This window comes from Macrobrachium nipponense, chromosome 9 (assembly GCF_015104395.2).
Source record: "Macrobrachium nipponense isolate FS-2020 chromosome 9, ASM1510439v2, whole genome shotgun sequence".
NCBI classification, from domain to species: Eukaryota; Metazoa; Arthropoda; class Malacostraca; order Decapoda; family Palaemonidae; genus Macrobrachium; species Macrobrachium nipponense.
The window spans coordinates 80,242,643-80,254,215 of record NC_061110.1 but is presented as its reverse complement, the minus strand read 5'-3'; the positions used below and the strand labels follow the sequence as shown (position 1 = coordinate 80,254,215).

Here is an 11,573-nt window from a genome sequence, read left to right as displayed (position 1 = left end):
ATATGATCGAACATGTAAAACATATTGTCACATCTGTCGACGCCATTAAATTTCAGATCATAATACTGGACGGTGGGTATTTTGGGAGAAGGAATAATGGGTCTTGAAGAAATTTACAGCGTGACAAAAAAAACACACACTCACACAAAAAAACACGTGGTTAATACACCGATATGGAAAAATTGGCAAAAGGAAAATGAAAGTATAGGTTAACAAGACAGGGACAGACTTCACAACACTTTAGATATTCCAGAAATGAGGCCGCGGTTCTGACTTGATTGTCAAAGGTGTTGTGGTTCGAGATTTCCTTTTGATATGGCAGATGTTGGAGAGCTTTCGAACTCTCGTCGTCATGTTGTTTTATTTTTGTGGTTGTTTGATTTTAGATATTGAATAAGTGATGAACGTATGGGGAAAACAGGAGGTTGGCAGAGATGTAGAGTCTTGCTGAAGATGTAATTTTGCTTTTAGAAGTAGATAAGTATGTAGATTCTACCTTGAAAGGCAAGTTTACTCAAGGAGGTAAGTAAACATGCAGATTCTACCTTAAAAAGCAAGTTAGCAAATTAAACGGCCAGAGAAGGATGTGAATGAAGGTGAATACTATTTCAGGCAGAGGAAAGCGCTTCGTCATTTTGGAAATCACTAAAACGTCACGGCTATCACAGAACGAGAAAGCGAGAAGCAAAGAGAACGCGAAATGAACTCCTAAGTAAATTAAAGGGGAGAGAAAAATGGCCAAGCGCTAAAAGAGGGGAAATAGGAAAACCTACATGAAAGGGGAAGCATCAAAGGATAAAAATGCATAACCAACTAAGCATGCAAAGCGACTCGGGTGACGGTGACTGGTGGGCAGCCCGGTTTTGGTGTGGGGGTGGGGGTAGGGGTTTGGGCAGGGGGGGGGGGGAAGGGGATGAGTGAGGCACAAATCGGATCTCGACAGAGTGGACGAGAAGGGGCACACGAGCTGAGAGTATCCCCTGCTATAATCTACGTGGAAATCTACAGGTACAAATATCTTTTTGTTTGGGTGCCAGTACACTGAATAAGAACAAACGCACAGATATATATATATATATATATATATATATATATATATATATATATATATATACATATTTATATATATATATTATATATATAGGATCTGCAAGTCACTTTTTACAAGTTGCGTATGGAATTGTAATGGCCACAATGCCCTCTTCTCGAATTCTTCGCACTTTTTGTATGCGATTGTGGTGACAAGTGTATCCAGAAAGTGCAAAGAATTTGAAAAGATAAGTTGATATATATATATATGTATATATATAGTATATATATATATATATATATATATATATATATATATATATATATATATTATATTCATACATACATACATTCAAAGAAGCTTCTTTTTATATTTCTCCTTTCACTTGCCTCAAAAGCGACAGGTCAGGAGGTCGATTCCCCGGAGTGGGGAAACATTTCAGGTGGTTCTGTTAATAAACCATTGCCACTGTTGACCTCATCAGTGAACTTGGTGCTGGCTGTAGTCGACAGCATTTTAGATGGGAGGGTGAGCGAGTGGCTTCAACTCAAAATAATTGTTAGTAACCGACAACCAACAACTTTGCAGTCTTTGCAGTCTAAAGTTGAAGGACGTACATATGTGTGTGTATATATTTATATATGTATTATGCAGGTATAATATGTATATAATATAAAAGTACTGTGTCGTACTTCCCAGAAATGTAAGGCAAGTTCCACAATGAAGTACATGTTACAAAAAAAGTGTATTAAAAGATTTATGGTCAAATCTTGTAGCTTCCGTACAGCTGCTGTTGGACGAAAGCTATATGTTTTGTACAAATATATTTGTAATACACTACGTATGTTTTGTAGCAGGTATTTCATTGTATGTATAAGTAAAGGTAATGCCACGGAGGGAAATGAAAAAATCGAGAACTTCCGAGATCTTTCAGTCTTACCGAACCTTTACTGATTAAGTAAAGGGTCGTTAAGATCGAAAGATCTCGGCAGTTCTCGTTTTCATTTTCCTCCGTGCCATTACCTTTATATATATATATATATGATATATCATATAAATATATATATATATATATGAATATCATATATATATATATATATATATATATATAGTCCCTTTTTTGTCAAAGCGTCGAATATGAATTTTTCTATTTTTGAATCATCTGCACCGACGGTGGTAATATAATTAACTTCTTGTATCATCTAAGTCTCAAGTGTGTCTCTCTCACCTTAACATCCTGAATGGGGAGAGAGACAGACTTCATAACTTCGCTGAAACAAGAAATCAATGGTAAAATGCATCTCTCTCTCTCTTCTCTTGCTCTCTCTCGCCTCTCTCTCTCTCTCTCTCTCTCTCTTCTCTCCTCTCACTCTCTCTCTCTCTCTTCTAATCTCTCTCTCTCTCTCGTCTCTATCTCTATATATATATATTATATATATTTATATATAATATATATTATAGATATATATATATATATATATCTTAATATATGATGATTCGACATTTTCTGCTCAAGCAAGTGGCTCCAAAGGCTGTTGATCTTTTGCGTCTATCTTGTTATTTTTTTTGTTTTTTTTTTTGCGCGGGGGGAGAGAAGGATGCTACTACCTAGCAACCCACTACTGATGACCAGGTAGCGGGAACTTTTATTTTATATATATATATTATATATTATATATATATATATATATATATAATATATATATATATATATATATATGTATATATATATATATATGTGTGTGTGTGTGTGTGTGTGTGCGTGTGTGTGTGTAAGTCTTTAAGTGAGAGTGTGCAATTTTATAGTTATAAAATGCATTTTTGTTCCGAACACTGCAGTAAGAAACATCGTGGAACGTGAATACTGTTGTTATGTATATTTGTTATGTCTGTGTATTTCCGTGGTCAGAAAAACGCACCCGTAGACATTTAGTTGCTACACCATTGAAATCGTTGGATACGTTTTTCATTTTGCATCAAGAACATTTAGCGGTGTTGCAAATAATCTCCCCTTTAAGGTACCTCGAACAGTTTTGCTTTAACACTGTTGTCGTGCCCTGTTTGTGTTATGATGGCCAGTTCATTGTAAACAGATTCTAACATCCTTCCATTTGCCGCAATGCGCTGTACGCGTACATAGAACATTTTCATCAGAGTCGTTGTTGGGGATTTAGACTGTTCGTTTTATCATATTTCTAATCCTATCGCTGTCGACTGTTTAGAGTCAACACGTGAAAATATGCAGATTTTATTTCAGTTTAAACGGAACGGTGCCATAAGCGGGTCATATCTGGGAGCTGGGGTCGTTTGCTTATATTTGGACAAAAATGGGATTATCGCCGCAGCCACTTTTCAAAGAGGGTTAAATGGAGGTAATGATAGCGTTATTTAACCGACAGGAACACGGATTTGACCCAGTAAACCACGGGGTTGTTTAATTATTCATAATCAAATCGTGTTTCTCTCTTTCGTAATATTGATTAATCTCGTGTTGACGTTAATTGTAGAATTTACCAATACTTTTTCATGTTTTCGCTAATTATTGCTGAAGAGGAAATTGTGTTTATATTGAGAAATATATTCATACAACCACTCAGCATCCCTCTCGAATAATGGAAATAGTAGTTTAATTGATTAATTACATCAAAGAATCATAAATAATATTTGTCAGTATACTAGATGTTATTAGTTTCCTCTGGCACATCTGTTGGTCGTTTCTGAATTGGCTGTGGTTCAAATCCTGGACGGGGCAGAAGCACATGAAATGTGATTTCCCTTGACGTACGTTTTTCCTGAAGTATTGGGAATTAGACGATTTGATGTTTAATATTTGCAAAAAATAAAAAAGGTACGGTTTATTATATATTATATAAAAAAATAATATATTATATATTTATATATATATATATATATATATATGTATATATATGTGTGTGTGTGTGTGTGTGTGTGTGCGCGCGCGCGCATGGTTGTGTATGGTGAGTTTTTTGTTTGATTGTTTGTTTGCACTCGTTCTGTATGTCGTTTATATATAACATGCATACCACGCTTTTATTTCTTTTCTTGTCGCGTATTTGATGCAAACACACTCGACATTTACTCTTTGGAAATCTCTCGCACTATTTGTACATTCTTTTGTGATAAACTGATCGAATCGGCTGGAACTGAAAAGTAAGCAAATATTCGTTTGCTTTGTTTTTAAATAATATAAACAAAAAAAGAATTTTTGGAAAAGCAAAGTTGTTTTATTTGCTTCTGTTGTAATCAATTCCTTTTGACAATGTTTTTTTCAATTTCAGTTACTAAATTTGGTTTGCATGTCTGTCCGTCTGTCGGGACATTTTGATGTTCATTTACACAAGTTTATAGTTTTTACAACAAATTATCTTTGGTTTCACAGTAATCTCTCTTTACATGTCGGACGATTCCTTCGTATTCTATCGCATAGTCTTTTATAAAGTTGGTAAAAATATTCCGGTTTCTAGGTTATGTCTTTTGATTTTATGTGTAAGCATATTTTGTTGCAGTTACGTAGTCCTGTATAAAGTATTCTAAGTAATGTACATGCTTTTCAAAGAACAGAATATTTCGTATTTCACAGTATTGTAATTCCGACAAAGCGTCCATACTTGCGTGTATTTTAATATATTCAAAAAGAGGAGGTTTTATACTTCAAAATAAAATGAACGACTTATATTTGCATAGATGAATTTGTCACAGTACATGCATACATGTGTACTTGCTCGGGAGAAAATATAGTTTTAAAAAGACTTTATCGGCTTTGAAACACCATGTCTCCGTCTTTTGTTTTATTTCATTTTTCGTAAACGATCAGCGACTGTCAGTTATGTCTAAACCATTTTCCAGGATACGAGGCAAATTCATTTTTGAGATTCATCCGCGTAGCTTTTCTCTAAAACTGTTTTTGCTGGAATTTAAAACTTGCTTCGTCATTGATTAATTTGGGGTCGATGTTTTCTTCTTTCTGGTTTTGTTTTTAATTGATTTCTACATCGTGGGACGATGATGTTATAAACTTAGAAAGCATTTGACTTGACGTAAGGTTTGCATAATCCTGAGTAATGACACAAGAAATCAGAAAATAAGCAAATGTTGTGCAGTGCACAATAACAGATGCAATTCCGTTAATTAAAAAGTAGGAAAACAATTCCAGAAGTGTTATTTAGACAGTAGAAATATGGGAGATTTTTTTTATAGAGCTTTCCTTACTTGGTTTTTCAAGGACGAAGGATCTGTAATTACGTAACGACGATCGGAGAGGATTGCATCAGGCGAATCTGGATCAGTGAGAGATGATTAGTTTTTTTCACTAGGATGGTAAGTCATAGATAAACAAGGATTGATAGATGATGATGTTCTTCACTGGGACACACGAACACACACGCACACACCAGGTATCCAGCAGTTACATTTACACAGAATCAGTTTTACAATGGTTCTTATGGAAAATGCTACATTGGCTACTTTGATTTTTCAAGTACTTTTCATATATATTGCCAAGGGAAATACATAGACCTTAATCCTATTCCCACCATAACTCTCGTTTATCCAGTGCATGCTGCACTGCTATAGATAGCTTGTAAATTATTAACCTACGAATTTAAATTTATCATGCTGATATTCCGACAGAGGACAATGCACTGTCTACCGTTGAAGGTACAACAGACAAACTGCGCTTTTGGCGTTTGCTAATGTGGCATTTATGTGCCGCTTCACTAATTCATCTTTGAATGGACCCTTTAGAAATAAACCATTATTGAGCGGATGTGCCTGACTTAATAATCATGTATATTCTGCGAACCATGTGTGTGTTGTACAAGGAACAAAACACGGTAGGAAATGCGTGTCAATTGTACTGCATAATGGTTAGTAAAAAGGAACGCTGTCTTATCCTACTTGTCTATCCTATATAAAAACATATAAGGATAGGATAGGTTTGAGTGTAATGACTGGTACTAGACAATGACGACAATATCAGAGATAAGTGGCTCTGCCCTATTGTAGTATTGACAGAGCGCACGCATTATTGAATTGATGTAAAGAAATGCAGAGTGAGATATTTATGATGACTGACGATATTGAGCTGTGAGATAACGGAATTTCTGAGTGAGGTACAAATATTGCAGAACTTCATAGGGTGTGGGATAAGACAAATGACGACACTGAATATGCCCCAGGTCTTTTACTTCAAGATTTGGATCATCTCACGAAGTTTGGATTGATATCAGTTACTATAAGAAATTTGGACAGGTCCTTATATAATTAGGGAAATAATGCAGTTAAACCCTAGATAAAGAATTCATTAGTAATAATGAAGAAAAGGGATGTTACCAGTTCTCTTAAAGATATCCCAACTGATGATACGAGATCTTCATCTGATGGTAATGATGATGTTATTTTTGCCGATTCGCGCTGGAAAGGTGATGCAGCGACCAGGACATCTCACCTGGCAGAAGGTGCTGAAACAATAAAGAGTGGGAAAAAAGAAAGAAAAGAATCAGAGTTAGTAATGTTTATTGTGAGGAATGTACCTGATGCCTTAGCTGACAAATTTGTTACCTGTAGTCAACCCGACATGTAAAGAAGATAGGCTTGTTATTTGAAACACTTGCTGTAGAATGGACCACCCAATTATTCTGAAATGTGCTTCTGATATTTGAAAGGCTACTGATGGCAATTGTGACGATGGTAGGTTACCAGAAGAAACAAATGGTTCGCAGTAACTTAACATGTGGTAACCTGTTACAACTGTCAGGAGGAATGCAATTTCCAAAGTAGTGATAGAGTCTGCAGGCACTATGCTGGTAATTATATACCAAAAAATGCAAAAAAATGCATTTCAAATAAGTTCAAATGTATACAAGCTTTATGAGACGGAAAACAACAAGGTACGGAGCACTGGTTGTAGTCGAAATATTGCAAGGCTTTGGAGAGGGAAATTAGAATAGCATCTAATATTGATCGTGGACATAAATGTCAAGGTCTTGGTAAAGAAAGACTGCATATTAGAGAGTTGAATGATGTCTAGGAGTCTGCTGATATGTTAGCTAGTGCTGACACTTGGCTTAATGACGGTGATACCGCCAATATATTTGAAAGACCCTTCTTACTCGTACTTTTTTTCATATTCAGAGAGTGGTTGGTAGAAGGATGTAGATATGGTGGGTTAATTGTGTTCTCAGCACCTATTCCCATCTCAAGATTCTGAACAGGAATCGGGTAACTGGTTTTGAATATACTGAGGTAAACTTCAAGCACTTTGATCACAGAATCTTTTTTTTATTGTTATTTACAGTCCTCCACGTCAAGGGTAAATGGATTAATAACGAAATTTGGTATGATAAAGGAATTCGATATACTTCTGGAAATGATTGAGGTGGAATCGATAAAAGTCCGTATGTATATGGGGATTGAGGTGGATGACCTGGCAAGTCTTAATGCAGTCCAGATGAGTTATTGGAATGACATCAATTGGTTAATGGTATTTTATGTGCAACAACCTCGACTGGTGATATATTAGATCTAGTTTTAAGTGACCTCATTACTGAGCCCACTAATTTACAGTGTTCCATTACCAAGACCTTGACATTTATATCCACTATCAATAATGGCAGCTATTCTAATCTCCGCATCCAAAACTTTTCGGTTTCTATAATTCGTCCATTGTTCGGTACCGTTCTTTTCTGTCTCATTTAGCTTATACGGAGTTTATGAAATGTAGAATACCTTCCTTGAGAAACAATATAATAAAGAAAATAAGTTTACTAAAATGTCATTCTTCTCTCTTTATGTTTTCATTATTGAGGTGAATCGGAAAATAAATGAAAATATAAATATTCTTTTTTATCTTGGCAACTTACATGAACTGAGAGCAGAGTGCGGGAATAAAAGTAAGCATTATAGCCTGTATCCATTGATGGAAAAATGTATTATCGTTTATTACTGGTCAGCTTAGTTCACTGATGAGATTTCGAAACAAAAAAGGGAAATTGCATAGAAATATTACACAATAGGAATGAATGGTTACAATTACTTGATAAGGAAGACTACTCAATATTATAATCAACCTCTTGAGGGTTTCGTTGGTAATGTCAAGGGGGAAAGATATTTAATATTTAATGGTTTTCGTAATCAATAACAGTGATATTTTTCTTGATATACCGAATGAGATTACATTACCTTTCTTGATATACCGAATGAGATTACATTACCACTGAAATTAATACCGTAAGAAGGAGTGCCTCAGTGGCGTGGTCGGTTTGGTCTTGGCCTGCCACCTCGGTTCGATTCTCGGGCTTTCCATTTAGGGGTCAGAGATGTGTATTTCTGGTGATAGAAGTTCACTCTCGACGTGGTTCGGAAGTCACGTTAGGCCTTTGGTCCCGTTGCTGAATAACCACTGGTTCCATGCAACGTAAAAACACCATACAAACAAAACCGAAAGAAAACAATCGAGATTTAAACTTATAAATAAATATTATGTAATTGAGTATTTTAAAAGGGAAAGAAAACGAACTCTACAATCGATCCGAATCTAATATCTGAATTTGATGTAGCGGGAAATTTTCCAGTCGTTATTGATGTAATGATGAAAGTAATTAGCACAAGTGCTTCTGAGAGTAAGTTTCATTTCCGAAAATTACTATTATTCAGCCAGTTCTGAAAGGTGTGCTTTATTTTTAGAATCCAAGTTCTTGCAGACCTGCTAGAATATGACTCTTGAAAATAATAAATACTTTATTAGATAATAGTCACTTTATAGACAGAAGTTTTCTACGGGGACTGCTTTTTGGTCTTTTGTAAATGATCTGATGTAAGTGGTGGCCTTTGTTAGTGCGGCTTATGATAGTTTTGTATGAATTGCTTTTACATGATTTACGATCAGTTGGAACTCTTGACAAAGCCTTTTAATATTTGGAAGAACACTTGCATGACAGTAAATACTGTGTTCAGATTAGGAAATCATATATAGCTTACGAAGCATTAAGAGGAGTACCCAAAGGAAATGTATTAGGTCCACTCCTGATATATATATATATATATATATATATATATATATATATATATATATATATATTATATATATATATGACTGGTAAAAATGTTCTGTAACAACAGAATTCCATCTAATAAAAGGAGCCCATAAAAACACCAAAATATATTTTGAGAAAAAGTACTATATTTCAGAGACTGCTGTCTCCCCTCTTCAGGTAGATGAATGAGAAAAGTTTACAGAAAAGGTGGTATTTATACCAAGAGGTCCATCCACAAACAAGCCATTTTAAGTCACCCCTGCTGATAATCTTCCTTTAATCTTCTTAAGGGTTGGTTGAATGAAGACGTTGTCGATCGTGTCTGAAATCCATGCTCCTTTTGAGATGTTTATTACCTGCCTCTTTTTATTTTTTAAGGCCGATTCCATCATTTGACTCTTGTACCGGCAGTTGCTGCTATAAATTACACGTGACAAATTCCAGTTTATTCTATGGTTATGTTCATTTATATGGTTGAAAATAGCCGAGTTCTGTTGTCCATACCTAACTGACCGTTTGTGTTGTATTAATCTCTGGGAAGGGATTTACCTGTAAATCCGATGTAAGATTGGTCACAGTCCTGGCATGGGATTTCGTATACCCAGAGTCCTTTGGAGATGTCTTTTGTTGGACGTTAATCAGGGATTTGGCTAAGGTGTTTGGGTAAGTAAATACAAAAGGGTTCGATTTTCCCAGGGGGTTGGTTATTCTCTTAATCGTGTCCAGGTGGGGAATTATTATTTTATTGTTGGGTGTATCTTTGGTCTTGTCTTTAGGGGGTCGGTAGAAAATTACGTTTGCTTTGTGAATTGCTTTCTCAAAATCAACCAGCTCCTTAGCGACACAAACACATACGAAAAACTGACGAAAAATCCCCTCCAAAACGTTCCCACAGAATTTTTTCGGAAAGTAAGATTAATTGGCAAAGACAAAAAGAATATTGAACTATTAGAGAAATTTAAAGTAATTAATCCTAAATTACCCTATTTTTATGGCCTTCCCAAAACAAAGTTTTCGTACTTTAAAGAAAAATGTATAAATAACACCCCCCCCCCCCTCTCTCTCTCTCTCTCTCTCTTTCTCTCTCTCTCTCTCTCTGCATGCATACTTTGGCAGTCTTGTTTGAAAACACTTGGATACATAAAGACATGCATATAAAATGCACTCATGCCTTTTCCATGCATACATTATATGGACAAACTTTCATAATGACATATATTTACACTTCAATGTGGATATCCATTCATATTCATATGAATGCAACATAAATATGTCACCTATTTGTACTTACATTCTTATATGTACGTTGACAAACGTTAAAAAATAAATGCATTCTTACACATTCGCACAGTTATGCTTGCCTATGTACATGTAAGGACAATTGTTTATACATTTATTCATCCTCAGAAACATGCATTCGTTCATACATGCATACATACATACACAACTGATTGAAGACTGCAAGCACTGATTGGGTCTATAATGGCACAGAAAATCAGAAGGGGATATGGAAGGAAGAGCTAGAGAACCCTGAAGGCGACGTCCATGGAGAGAAACGAGAGCCCAAATCACAAGGCAAGCGTGCACATTCCTTTCCTTGTGCACAATGGGATTTGTATCCGAAATGCGCCGTATGGTATAGAGATGAAACGAGATCTGCCTCGTATGAAAAGGGTGCTAATGGATTTACGCCCGAGGTGATGACAGACGTGCCCCTTGAAAAGAGGGCAGGTTAAACATTTTAGGGAATGGTAAAGAAGGCAGAAGGTCCATGTTCAGGATTGGTCAGACCAGTTCAGTTGACCTATGAGTCTGTCTTAAAAAACAATAGCTGAGTTAAAGCAACATTGTTTTTTTTACTTGGTTATTGTTAATTGAGTTTATCAGTAACGCGGTTCATTTCCCATAAAGATTAATCAAACCTTTTTGCTAATTCAAAAGATATTCTCATCACTTTGTAAGCATCTCTCTCGATAGCTGACCTCTGTAAATTGTCTCTGTAATCTGAATAGTCATGTAAATAAATATTTAAATTTAGTTTTAGTTAATGACTGATATATCATTGGACATGAAACCGATTTATATTTTATTTTATGTTACGCCATGGTACTTTTTTGCATCAATCAATCAATCTTCCAAGAGCATTTTTTAATCATTGGTGATTTGTTGTGCATTTTATTCCACTGACTTCCTTGTGTTTCAGTTACTTTTTTTTAAATAAAAGATATGTTTTTTACGTTTGATCGGGGCTTTATCATCAATGTCATCCCCATTTTTAATATAAATTGTAGGCTAAATTCGTTGGCCTTATCTGAGTTTATTTAAATGGAAGTCATTTCTGATTTATCATTTTAGAAATCTTCAACGATATCTTATTTTACCCATCCCAGCGGCAAAGTAATTTTCCACCTCAGTTCTCCTTTGTCCGTTTTTAGTGTTGTATTATGATTTGATTTGATTTTTGTATATTATTTAAATGTTCACATATA

The 11,573-nt window shown here is 35.3% G+C and overlaps 1 protein-coding gene across 15 annotated transcripts in view; it reads left to right on the top strand.

Moving 5' to 3' along the window:
• Positions 1–11,573, top strand: part of LOC135218482 (uncharacterized) — a 1,465,909-nt gene that overhangs the window by 1,108,405 nt on the left and 345,931 nt on the right. The window lies entirely within an intron of this gene.